A 12642-nucleotide genomic window follows, 5' to 3' on the forward strand; every position below is an offset into this window, starting at 1 on the left:
GTATTCTTGGGCTTCGCTTGTGGCTCAGCTGGGAAAGACTCTCCAGTATTCTTGGGCTTCCCTTGTGGCTCAGCTGGGAAAGAATCCGCCTGCAATGTAGGAGACCTGGGTTCGATCCCTGGATTGGAAAGATCCCCTGGAGAAGGGAAAGGCTGCCCACTCTGGTATTCTGGTCTGGAGAATTCCATGGACTGTATAGTCCATGGGGTTGCGAAGAGTTGGACACGGCTGAGAGACTTTCACTTTCATACAGTTCGCTCATAATACAGATAACAACCCTAAGAGGGAAAGTGATTTACCCAAGGTCATGAATGTAGGACAAGTACATCTGCCTTTTTTTTTATTCTTCAGACTGACTCTGAATATTCTCTGGGTTTCATGGAATATCCTGCTGCATTTGGTTCTCTAACTAATGTACTTGATGTATGTACATTTGGTTTTTTAGATCTCTTTTAAGAGAAACACATCAGTGTATGTCACTAGAAAAATAAATTTTAAGAGACTACCTTACTGCTCTCTAGTGTTGTACACCTGTGCACTGGCATACCTTAAGTTTTCAGTGTATATTTGTCAGAATTTTAAAAAATATTTCCCCAAACCTTCAAGTTTGTTCAATGTGCACAGTGTATCACTAGGCTCTGGTGTTGTTAATATTAAAGTTTGGTATCTAATACCAGGGGTGTTAGGATTTTAAGCTCATTCATCTCTTTCTTTATAATCCAGGACTTTTTTAGAATCCTTCAGTTTATTTCTCTGTGATAAGAACAGACTGTCCTTGGAGACAAATATTTGTCTGTTTTGCTTTTTGGCTGCACTGTGCAGCATGCAGGATCCTCGTTCTCTGAAAGTGAAAGTGTTAGTGGCTCAGTCGTGTCCGACTCTGTGCAACCCCATGGACTGTATAGCCCACCAGGCTTCTCTGTCCATGGGATTCTCCAGGCAAGAATACTGGAGTGGGTTGCCATGCCCTTTTCCAGGGGATCATCCCAATCCATGTATCAAACCTGGGCCTCCCACATTGCAGGCAGATTCTGTACCATCTGAGCCACCAGGGAAGCGCCCCGCCCTAGTTCCCTGACCAGGAATCAAACCTGCACCTTCTATAGTGGAGCTTGGAGTCCCAACCCCTGGACCACCAGGGAAGTTCAGCATCTCTATTTTAGTATAGCTCAGTTGGACCACTGAAAGTTCAGAATTATTTCAGCCCACTGCTTTTTAGATAAACTCTAGTATAACAAAACTCTGTCACATATTGTAAAGTATGCAAGATACTATATACATTCACAGATTATGATACAGAGCTGTAGTAATAGAGGACCCACTAATTGTTTTTAGCATTTCTATTTTATTTGTGTCTTACAGCTTTCTACTTGTTTAATTTTTTGTTGTTGTTATAGGTATATTTTGAAACTATAAAGTAATAGTGACTTTGTTTTCTGTTGCAAGTAAATTTTATCTTTTAGTACATTCTTTTTCTTTCTGGCTTCCTGGTAGACAAGGCCTTTGATCCTTCTCCTTCTATTTCTTGTTTTCCTCTGTTTGTTTCCATATTTCTCAGGAGTAACCAAGTTAGCAGATTACTTCTTTTTATAACCTAATAGTAGTTCAAAGTAGCATTTTGTTTCTTTTATTGTTTAAACTTCTCTCTCTGTTCCTATAGGTATATATGTATATATCCTTTTTCTGTTTTTTAGATTTCTTTTATTCTGTTGGATAGCACTTTTTTATTCATATTTTGTGTTATACTGTTTAGTCACTAAAGATATCTTATTTTTTCAGGTAACTTTCTTGATCTTTGTTCAAAAATGGCATATTGCCATTTATTAATATTACTATTACTATACCTTTGGTACAGACATTGCTGAGTTTAAGCTGTTGACTTCTTATTTAATCTTGATCTTATAGGAGACACCATTGACCAGATAAAAATGGTCTTAATTTCTACTGAGTAGCCTTCATGAGTGAGTTTTGGGTTAAGCAGTGGCCATATGATCACTGAGACACCCTACAAAACCAGGAATTCATTCTGCTGTGTGTGTCCATTTCTCTCCTTCCCCGGCCCTTTTTTTCCTTTTGTCATACGTTGAGTTTGTCCATACCACCTAGAGTGATTGTTTTATATTGTTGCTACCCACGATAGAGGTGAAATTTTAGAACTTTCTTCTCGAGTCATGCAGCAAACGAAATTATTCTAAAGAATGAACCAGAAATTCTAATAGTAGAAAACTATGGGTATTTGAATAGTTTTGAGTTACGTCAGCCTGCATTTAGGGTGAATAACGATTGTATTGTGGGTCAGTCACTGACCTTTCAGTCAGTGAAAGCAAATATGCTATGTCAATCACCTGGGGACCTTTTGAAATAAGGTCTCTGTCTCTCCAGACTTACTGAAAGTCTCTGGGATCTGTGCATTTTAAATCTCATCAGGTGATTTTAATGCCAACCAAGTTTTTGGGAACCACTGCTCAGGTAGAACAGCCCCCACATCCATAGGTGTACTTGTTAGATGTTTTGTATATTTTATACTGTGTGTATAATTTATTCCTTTTTATAACATAATTATTTGTTCAAAGTGATAGACTTGCTGTATGTACATCCCCAGCCTTTCTTATATTTTCAGTGATGAAACACTATAAGACCATGTTCAGTTCAGTCGCTCAGTTGTGTCCGACTCTTTGTGACCCCATGAATCGCAGCACACCAGGCCTCCCTGTCCATCACCAACTCCCAGAGTTCACTCAGACTCACGTCCATTGAGTCAGCGATGCCATCCAGCCATCTCATCCTCTGTCGTCCCCTTCTCCTCCTGCCCCCAATCCCTCCCAGCATCAGAGTCTTTTCCAGTGAGTCAACTCTTCGCATGAGGTGGCCAAAGTACTGGAGTTTCAGCCTTAGCATCATTCCTTCCAAAGAAATCCCAGGACCACTGTAAACAGTCTTAATTCTGAGCTGCTTTTAGGAATATGGGCCTGGAGCAGGGCAAGGAGAAACTTTGGGCTCCTGACATAGTCACCCTTGGGAGACTAGAGAAATGAGAGAACAGAGAAATGAGGCATTAGGTTGCTGTATGCCAGCAAAGTATCATTCAGGCTATAGAAGGCAGAGAGGGATAGCTCATGCTTGGGAGGCTGCCTCCAGTGCATACTGTGGCACTAGGGTGCTGACAGCCAGAAAAGCTTTGTCTTCTGTTTCGTGTATAAATTTCCAATGAGTGAAATAAACAGACTACTCTTAATGAGGGGCTTAAATTTTCTCCATTTACTATTTTCCTTTGCTAGAATGTTTCTCTCTACTATAGTTTGTCTGGCAAGATCCATCTCATCCTTTAAGATCTAGCTTTAGCAATTTCTCTTTAAAGCCCATGTTCACCAGCTTAAGCCATCCTTTTGCCACGAGGTGGAAAGTATGTGTTAACCTCTGATAGCACACACTGTATAGCTATTTGTTCTCTTTGTCTCCCTGTCAGATGAGGAGCTCTCTGAGAAGAGAGCTATGCAGTTAGGACTTTTCTAAAAATTTTTAGGTAATTAAAAGGGAAGTTCATTTCTGTGTACCCAGCATCAGTGCCTTTTGGTAAAATAATTATTATTGGTTTAGCACTTACTGTTCTTTGTAGCAAAAGAACTCTTTCACCTCCTATAGTTGTTTTGCTGTTGCCGTTACAAATATTTTATTATGTATGTATTTCCTACATTTGAAGCTCTCCTTAGATTTTTTTTCAAGTAGCTATTAGAGTAATTGTTTTGACTATATCTTTTAATATTAACAAATGGGGAGGATTGTTAAAAACTGGGATGCTCTTGACCTTTATTACTTAAGAGATACAATTTTGTTTCCCTTTTAATTTCCTCTGTCTCCTCCCCTAAATGCTCCAGCTGTTCTTTTTAAAGTTAACGGTATATAACAGGGAAGAGAAAAGTATACATGTGACTGAGTAGGTGAGTGCTACTTCAGATAAAGGCTGCTTCTGACCATCCTGAAATAAATGGTCACTGATATTTTTCTGCTTCTCAGATTGAGTCATCCCTTCCACCCAGCTCCTTCCCATTCTTTTCTGTAGTCTGCAGCTTTCCCGGTACTCAGTATTTATGGGCCACGATACTTCACTTTATCTTCAGCTGTCAGATAAAATGATGATGTATATATTTCTAGGAACAGTAGAGTAAAATAGTTATTTTACGTTCCTATTTTGATTTTTTCAACTTTTGTTCCAAAGGGGTAAATTATTTTTGGCTAGTGTTATGCAATCCAGTAAGTCAGCTTTTCCTTTCACTCTCAGGAGAGACTGGTTACTTATTTATAATTCATTTTTTCCCTTTGTCATAATGGCTCTTAGTATCCTCTGCAGTCAGAATGGCTACAGTCCAAGGGGTGGCAAAGAGTCAGACTTGACTGAGCAGGTACACCCACGCCCCACAGTGCAGATACTGGATTCGGTTTTTCATTCTCCTAGTATGAAAACATTCTTGTGATTTAGAGATCTAGAAAAGAGAAAGCTACAAAGTGTCTCTTTTCTTCTCTGTCTTCTAATGATGTCTGATGTTTTGTATTGAGCAGTCTGAAGGCAAGTTGTTAGGTGACCTCCATGTTAGATTGTTTCAAAATTGCTGTGGCTTGTGGAAGCTCAGTGGGGAGTTGGGGCTGCTGTTTCCTGCCAAGAGTGTAGACGGTCTTCTGATCTGCTCCAAGAAATAAATTGGGGTTTTTAGCAGTCAGTTGTCCCTTGTAGAAAACAGTAGCGTATTAAACAAAAGTTTTGGTGATTTTATTTATAAAGTGGACTTCTGGAAATTATCCTTCTGTACTGTCTTATTCTCAGTGCACATGCCTTATTCTTAGTACATGTATATTTTATAATAACCAGTCTCCCCAAATGACTATGCAGTGGTGTGAGTATGAAAGATTATTTTGGTAGTTTCCCTTTGAGAAATAACCTGACACATTTGCTATGAAGCCATATTATCAGGTGATAAATTACTAAGCCTTAACATCTTCAAAAATCAGTGTATTCACAATTAGCTTTTATTTTTGTGGCAGTATTTTTAAAATCTAAACCTATACTTGTTTTGTCAGGGCTTACTTTTTTATTTTTGCGAAATGACAAACATAGCAGTGAAGGATATAAATTCATATAGTTAAGCTTCCACTTAGCATACAAACAGTGTTTTGTTTTTTATGTTCTCTTCCTGCTTTTGTCATGTGCAGGAACCATTTATATACATGTTCCATAAGACAGTGACCCTAGTATTAAATGTCTGTTGCTTACCTAACACTGTTTTGTGCTCATTGCTATAGAATATTCAGAAGTGAAAGGCATAGTTCCTGCCCTTGACAAGCTAATAATCTATTAGGGGAAAGACAGATACACAGAACAGTGTATTCAAATAAATAAACAAAATAACAAAAGCAAAACAAATCAGAGTCGGTCTCCACTAGTCAAGGTTGAGAAATCTTTGAATAGGGGATGACTTGGAAAAGGAAATGGCAACCCATCCAAGTATTCTTGCCTGGAGAATCCCAGGGACGGGGGAGCCTGTTGGGCTGCCATCTATGGGGTCGCGCAGAGTCGGACACGACTGAAGCGACTTAGCAGCAGCAGCAGCAGACCTGGAGGAGACAGGACAATAGGCACTTGTGTGTAAGATGCACCAAAGGTGAGGTTGGATGGTTTGAAAGGATGGTAACAAATCTTACAGAGCTCTAGGAGCGAAGCCAAAGGAGTTGATTGAGTAACCCTCAGTCCTCATGAGTTTTTGTGCCTCATTTCAGGAGGATTTAGTCCGGCAGCAATATGCTAGACAGACTAGTAAGAGACCAGCCTGGGAGGCTGTTCTGTTCTTTTGACTCTTTCTCTTTCATTCCTGGATTTGATCAGTCACAAGATTTCTGTCAACTACCTTGATTCTAAAGGTAATTAGTAGTTTATCAGAGAAGTAATTTTTGTGGGGAAAATTTATCTAAGGTTTGTGATTAGAATTCTAAGAAACTGAAAGGTCATGTATTCGGCTAACATGTTCGTTTGCCTTTTGGGGTGACCTATAAAGATATAGAAGAGCACAGTAGCCAGGTTTTGCCCATGTTGTTTTATTTAATTTTTACAACAGCCAGTGAAGTGGGTACCATTATTATCTTTGTTTTGTAGGAAAATAAGGCACAGAAGGGTAGCATGTTTGACTCCAGGTCACACTCCTAGTAGGTAGAAGAACCAGAAATGGGATTCAGGTCTCTGGCAGGAAAGCCTAGCTCTTAATGACTATTCCATTCTATTTCTCTCCCCGCCCCACCCTTTTTTAGTATGGAACAAGCATTTTCCTCATATGAGGATTATATTAAAACATGATTTTTAATATCTGTGTGATACTGTTTTATGGATGTGTCATCATTTACCAAATTAAACTTTCCCCTGTTGTTGTAATTTTAGGTTGTTTATAATTATTCACTCGGATTAACAATGTCCTTATAATCTCTGATTATTTCTGAGCATAAAATCTGAAGCTAAATTATTGGATCACAATTTGAATATTAAAAATTCTTGACTCATATCACCAGTTACCTTGCTGATTTTTAATTAAAAATAAAATAAAATAGTCTTAAGGTTTAATAGAGGTACAGTGCTGTCACATTGTTTTAATTTGTATTCTTCTTAATGTTTAGACTTAGTTGTTTTTTTGTTTTTTTTATTCATCTACCATTTGTATTTCTTTGAGTGATCTACTTGTGTCCTTTTCCCAGCCTTCTTTTTTGGTATTTGCCTTTTTCTTATAAAACTTATAACTACTAATATAATAAGGATATTATTATTAATCTTTTGTCATATATGCTGTAGATATGTTCTTTTTGGTCATTTTATTCAACATATTTTTGTTTTTACAGTTTTGGGGGTGTTTTTTAAGCTTCAAGGTGGTCAAAATTTCAACAGTTTCCTCTATGCTCTCCTATTATTTAGGAATCTTAAACATAAAGCCTTCCTCATTCTGAGATCAGAAGACCATTTACCTGTATCTTTTTCAACTTTGGTTTTCAGATTTGGCTTGTGGGATCCCAGATCCCCAGCCAGGGATCAAACCTGAGGCCTTGGCAGTGAGAGCATGGAGTCCTAACCACTGGACCACCAGGGAATTCCCATTTCTTTTTTGTTTCTGTTAATGTCTCCTTATCTCTTAGAATATATTCCAGGTGGATCAAAGGTGTAACTTATTGTAACTTAAATACTCTACTCATTTATAGTTTTTCTGGCACCTTTTATCAAAATAATCCTCTTTCCTTCCTGATTTAATTTTTTAAGTATTTATTTGGCTCTGCTAGGTCCTAGTTGTGGTACTCAGGATCTTTTTTGTGGTGAAACTCTTCAGTGTGGCACATGGAATCTAGTGCCACACAGTTTCCTGACCAGGGATGGAACCTGGGCCCCTGCCTTGGGAGTTCTGATTCTTAACCTCTGGACCACCAGGGAAGTCCTCCCCAAGTAATTTTAAACTGACAGCTTTATATATGCTACGAGTTGTTTCTGGATTCTCTATTCTGTTTATATTGGCTGGCTGTGATAGTGACAGTACTACACTATATTACTTATTGTGTTAATACTATATTATTTACTGTGTTAATATTTGGAAATAAAGGGTGGCCTTCATTTTTCAAAAATTTTATCACTATCCTCAATATCTTGTTTATTTTTCAGCCAGATTTTGAAAATTATATGAACTAGGAATAATTAACATCTTGATGTTTGGCCTTTCTGATCATGGATATAGGATAGCAGTGTGCCTATTGAGTGACGTCTTTTATGCCTCCTAGAAGAGTTTTGTGATCTTCAAAAAGGTCTGCAAATTTTGAATTGAGGTTGTGTTAAGAATGTTGTAAGTTTATATTTCTATATGTTTTTCTGAATTTCCTATTTATTAAATAATAGGTATATATAATTTTGTTTATTTATAACTCATCTTGTTCCACAAAGAAATTGAAGAAATGTATAGAAAATATAAATAGTAAATGATATAAATTCAAAACCCCAGAAAATACAAATTAGAATAAAAAGTTATTACATAGTTTGAGAGGGAAAAGATTCATAAAGTTGTGGCCAGCTAAAATAATGGTAACATGATCCTGTTACATAGGTCTCAGAATGTAAGAAAAAAATTCCTTAGTTGAAACAAAGCTTTTCCAAGCAGGTAACTCGAAATTTCTTCCATGTATACTTTAGTGTAAGTCAAGGGCATAATGTCAAAATAAAACTTGGTGAGAGCAGTTCTGTAAGGAATACGACCAAGTGACCCAAGTATACCCAGCTTTCTGGTGGTCTGGCATAATTTTATAATTTTAACCCATAATTTAATGGGTTAAAGCCTAGAATAGAATGCTGAATTCCACAAAGAGGTCAAGTCAGATAAGGACAGAAAAGTCTCCTTTGGGTTTACCAGTTAAGGGCCATTACTGGCTTCAGAGCAGTTCAATTGAGTATTGGGGAACAGAAACCAAACTGGTGAACTGAGGTGTGGAAGAGATGTTAAGGAATAGAGACAGCTACTGTGGGGTTGATCAAGGAGGAATACAGAGACAGCAGATGCTAAGTTGTCAAGTGGGGTTAAGGGGAATTTTAAGAGAAAAAGATTTGAGCAATAGAGAGCTGATACAGCACTGACAGGCAAGAGGGGAAGAGCTGACCCAGCAGGTTCCCTTAGGATGCAGGTCAGGTTGGTGGTGTAGGAGCATAGGCAGACTTCTGTATACTTTGTGGAGAGTCTGGGCCTGTGTACCCTCCCACTCAACCAGTCAGCGTGTGTTTTTTTTCCCACTGTGAGAGAATAGTGGTGAGCAAGAGGTACTCAGATACCAGTTTTCCTCTCTTGCAGGTTCCTCACCCTCATATGCCAGTTTCACCCTGCCTCAGTCTAAGGGAACCCCATCTTGCCCCATCTTCTACCCATAAGTTGATCTGATCGAATGATTTTTTTTTTCTTAATTAATACTCCCAAGCTTCAGTTTTTCACCAAGATGGTAGAGGGTACAGGGAAGGATCTGTTCTTCAGAATTCCATTTTTTGTGTGCTACTGCAACCCAGAGGACTAATCCATTTTGCCAAGCTCATTTGGTTGGTTAGGGATGATGAGGGTTTAGAGTCTGGGTTTCTTTCTTTTATTTTAGCTGTGCCACACGGCTTGCAGGATCCCAGTTCCACTGGGCCATAGCAGTGAGAGCACTGAGTCCTAGCCCCTGGACTGCCAGGGAATTCCCCAGGTTTCTTTATTCCTTATCCAGTGCCACTGAGTTGAAGGTGATAGCCAGACACTCACAGAAGAGAGAGATCCTTTAGGCATTGAAACAGAGGAATTGCACATGTGGACTTAGAAGACCTCTGGGTTGAGACAACTGAAGTAAAAAATAAAAAGGTTCATGAGCTGCATGACTACAGAGAAAGGAACAGAGTCTTGATGTTGCTCAGAGCAGCTGGGGGAAGAGCTCTCAGAAACAAGGGAGAGACCTAGGAAAACAGGAACCAAGAGAGAAGAGAGGCTGATGAAGGAGGAATCAGCTTCATGCTGTTAGATGCCAAAGAAAAATTGAGTTTGAGGATGAGGGGAAGACCTTCAGGTTGGCTGGTGTGGTTCCTGGTGAATGGTGCTTGTGTATCAAGCAAGACTGGAGAGGGTTGAGTTGGGAGTGGAGTCCTTTTTAGTAAGGTATTTAGTAAAGTATTTAAAACACCACAAAGCCATATAGAAATGTATGTAAATTTTATGTATATAGTTTCATCTATATTTAAAAATACATCTCTAAGAGGAAAATAGCATCAAAGTACTAGGTGATTAGGTGTAGAAATTGTGAACAATTTTTTTTAAGTCCTATTTGTGCTTCATTTTTCAGACTTCTATAAATAAGCTAATATACTTTGATAATCTAAAAGAGTTTTGTCCAGAGGTTAATGTAAACCTGTTCTTAATGACATTGGTCCACTAGAAGATTTGACAGAACCTAGAAAGCACACCTGACTCAAGTAAGCAGAGAGGCCAAGAATATGACAGACTCAACAGAAACTGAGTGGAAAGCGGGAGGCACAGCTGAGCCCGTGGAGGAGGGAAAGGATGGATCCAAACCACTAATGGGGTGAAACAGCTAGGATAGCACAGTCTCCAGGGAGTGGGGAGAGAGACCCCCGCCAGCCTGTTAGGCGAGTTACTGACTGGTAGACTCCTTCCCTTCCACCCCCACCCCCCACCCCCAGAGGAAGTAGAGGATCCACTCCTGGAAGGCATGCCCTGGGACTTCCAAGCTGTGAATGGGAGAGGCTGGTGGCTTGCTACTTTGTGTCTGATTTTTCTCTGTAAAAATAGAACTTACTGCTATAAGACCCTGAATAGATGGTGATGTTCATGGACCTTATGCCATGTGTTTATTCATGATGAGAGGGTACTCTTGTCAGCTCAACTCCCAGGCAGCATAATTGGTTTCAATTTGATTCCTTTGCACCAATTCTCTTTCTGCCTGGTTTATAATTCCACAACCTCTTTTGGGTTGGACTTGGTTATTTACAAGCGATTGCTAGTATTTTAAGTTTTCAAATTCATGGCAGAGACAAGATGGGTTTTTCATTGTTCTTCAGATTGTTGTGTGCTACAAAATCTCATTGAGCTCAGAGATTAAATGCTTTTCCTCCACCAGTTTTATTGTTGAGGATATCTGAATAGCCTGGGTTATGTAGTGATTCTGTGGCAGGGCCAGCATTAGCATTTACAGCGTGTGAAATTTTTTGTTTTTTGATACTTTTCCAAGAATGTTTCCATCATGGGTGGGGCATTCTTTTCTCTGTTCCTAACTCCAGCATTGAAGTTATCATCATCTGTTGGGGTATTGATTTCAGACCATCATGGCCTAGGAAGTTTTTTTGTGGGGGGGTGGGAAATGAGGAAAGTAATAGTATAAAGTAGTGCATCTCAGACTTTAATATATGACACCATTCGGGGATCTGTTAAATTGCAAGTTGTAATTCTGTGAGTCAAGGATAGAGCCTGAAATTCTGTTTTTAGAAGTTCTGAGGTTAAGCCAGTGTTCCTGGTCCTCAGTAGCACCTAGCCACTTGTGGCCGTTGAGAATTTACCATGTGACTGGTTCAAATTGAGATTTACTATAAAATTTATACCAGATTTCAAAGGCTTATTTAAAAAAAAAGAAGGTACAGTATCTCAACTTTTTTTTATTGATTTCATCTTGAAATGATACTATTTTGGATATATTGGGTTAGATTACTAAAATTGATTTTGTCTGTTTCTTTTTACTTTGAAATATGGCTACTGGAAAAATTTGAATTATATGTATGTAGCTCACGTTTCTATTGGATGGTTCTAGTATAGAACATTCTTATCCCAAGAATGATATGTCTGAACAGTAGTGATTATATAAAAGAAATTATAGCTAGGATCATGCCTAAAGTAGTTTTTCACTATCAGAAATATAAATAAAATCTTATAAAAATGCTAGCACATTCATGCTCAGACATTTTTCATTTATAGGCAAATTATAAAGCACTTCACAAATGTCCCTTGACCCTCATGTTCTGTGGTAGCATTTTGTTATATTTGTCCTGTTAATGGAACAGATAGTAAGAGGTCTTTGCATCGAGCATTGTAGTATACTCTTGGTTGTTGAATACAAGGGGCTAAGGAAAGGAGGTAATGGCAGAACAAATCAGGGAAACCCAGTAACCCACAAGGTTTTCCATTAGGCTTGGTTTTGTTCTATGCAGATAGTGAGGTTTGCTGAATCAGTCCAAATATGTAGGGTTGCTTCAACCCTGGCTTTTTCCCTCAAAGAGTTTTAACAAACCCACTGGGGAAACAGATTATTTTGAGAAAAATTTAAGTGCATAATAGTGTGGTTGTTTTATCAGCAGATACATTCAAGGAAAAATAATGGCTTAAAGACCAACCAGTCATGAATCTGAATAGATTATCTGGGGTCAGTACATCTCTCCTCTTTGCAAATATACAGATACACTTTGTTGAAGAAATCAAGCACTGTTCTTTATGAATCAAGTAAATCTCAATTTTCAGTGCTTAGAAAGCATATGTGATTTCCATTGACAACCAAATGAGTATAGTCTTAATATTTTGTCATTCAGGACCATCCAGTCTATGGCCAGAACCAACACATCTTTCTCCTCTTTCTGTTCTTTCCTCTATTGTATGCTTTTTAAGCATGTGTGTGCACACATGCACCATGTTGCCTTTAAAAGTCCTGCCCATCTTGATCTCACACCTGGCCAAACCTACCTTCTTTGACCTTGAGCCATTGTACCTATTCTCTGTTTTGTTAGACAGTAACTCCTAAAACGCAGGATCAAGTCTGCATAATCTTGGTCTTTGTACTACCTTGCAGGTGGTCCTGACTTAAGGAGCCTTCTCTGACTGCTATTACGGATAGTGTTAAGGTACCTGAATTGAAGAGACGGGTCTCTGATAGGCATGGCAGAAGCTTTGTTTAAGATGAGAGCAAGAATACAAAACACTTTAAATTTTAATTTTGAATTAACCTTTTATATACTTATTGGTTTTGTTAAGTCAGTTTATTGATAGGAATTGGACATTGCACAGACTCATTTTACTCTTAGATACCTAGGTATTCTCAGCACTCAGAAGATGTAAGAGCCAG

The 12642-nt window shown here is 38.5% G+C and overlaps 1 protein-coding gene across 6 annotated transcripts in view; it reads left to right on the forward strand.

Annotated features, from left to right (window-relative positions):
* Positions 1–12642, forward strand: part of CTCF (CCCTC-binding factor) — a 45562-nt gene that overhangs the window by 10118 nt on the left and 22802 nt on the right. Inside the window, exon 1 of one of the 6 annotated variants that reach the window (XM_061387594.1) lies at positions 7795–7818. The exons of the other annotated variants lie outside the window; for them this stretch is intronic. The gene's annotated coding sequence lies outside the window, so the exon portion shown is untranslated. Of the gene's footprint in view, positions 1–7794; positions 7819–12642 lie in introns of those variants that run through there. 6 annotated transcript variants of the gene reach the window in all.

Source organism: Bos javanicus, chromosome 18 (genome assembly GCF_032452875.1).
Source record: "Bos javanicus breed banteng chromosome 18, ARS-OSU_banteng_1.0, whole genome shotgun sequence".
Taxonomy (NCBI): Eukaryota; Metazoa; Chordata; class Mammalia; order Artiodactyla; family Bovidae; genus Bos; species Bos javanicus.